Below are 1,027 nucleotides of genomic sequence, written 5' to 3' on the forward strand. Positions count from 1 at the left end.
GAGGGAAAGTGGTCGGGGACGCTAGTGGAGTCTTCTGGGGTGGAGGCGCGCCGTCGTCGACGCCGAAGGATGGAGAACGGACGGACGTCCGCACTTTAAGCCGAGTGCGGACGTCCGCTTCACATCCCTGTTGTATATATATACACAGAGAGGATCTAAAGAGGACGTCCGCACATCTTTAAAGTGCGGACGTCCCTCCGTTCTCCTCCGTACGGCTCCGACGACGGTGTGCCTCCACCCCAACGGCCTCCAGCAGCGTTTTCGATCACTTTCCCTCCCCGGCGAGTCCTCCGAATTCTAGTTTTCCGGTGAGATCACCCAAAACTTCAAACAAAATCAATCTTGCCGAAAAAATGGAATTCGGCGGACTCACCGGGGAGGAAAAGCGATCGGGGACACTGCTGGAGGCCGCTGGGGTGGAGGCGCCGCGTCGTCGGCGCCGTACTGTGGAGAAATGAGGCACGTCCGCACTTTAAGGTGTGCTGACGTCTGCCTCTGATCCCGACTATATATATATATATAGTTTAATTTCAGAGTGAAGCTTCGCTCTGAAATTAAAGTGTGAAGTTTCTTATTTGACTCACTTTTTGGTCATATTTTCATATCTCCACCGTTCTCTTTATTGATACTAATGCATAGATCATTCATGCAAAATTTCATTCAAATTAATGATCGTTTAGGTACGGAATTAGGTTAAATCAATGAACGGACCATAAACCTACCTGACCAGTACTATGTGTGTATATCACGATTATGAACACCCAAACGACCATCAAATTCGATGAAATTTTGCAGGAATGATCTATGCATTAGTATCAATAAAGAAAACGGTGGAGATGTGAAAATATGACCGAAAAGTGAGTCAAATAAAAAACTTCACACTTTAATTTCAGAGCGAAGCTTCGCTCTGGATTGGAACTATATATACACACACACACACACACACACACATATACAGTCGGGATCAGAGACGGACGTCCGCACACCCTTAAAGTGCGGGCGTCCCTCTGTTCTCCACCGTACGGCT

This window comes from Fragaria vesca, linkage group LG1 (genome assembly GCF_000184155.1).
Source record: "Fragaria vesca subsp. vesca linkage group LG1, FraVesHawaii_1.0, whole genome shotgun sequence".
In the NCBI taxonomy this organism is placed as follows: domain Eukaryota; kingdom Viridiplantae; phylum Streptophyta; class Magnoliopsida; order Rosales; family Rosaceae; genus Fragaria; species Fragaria vesca.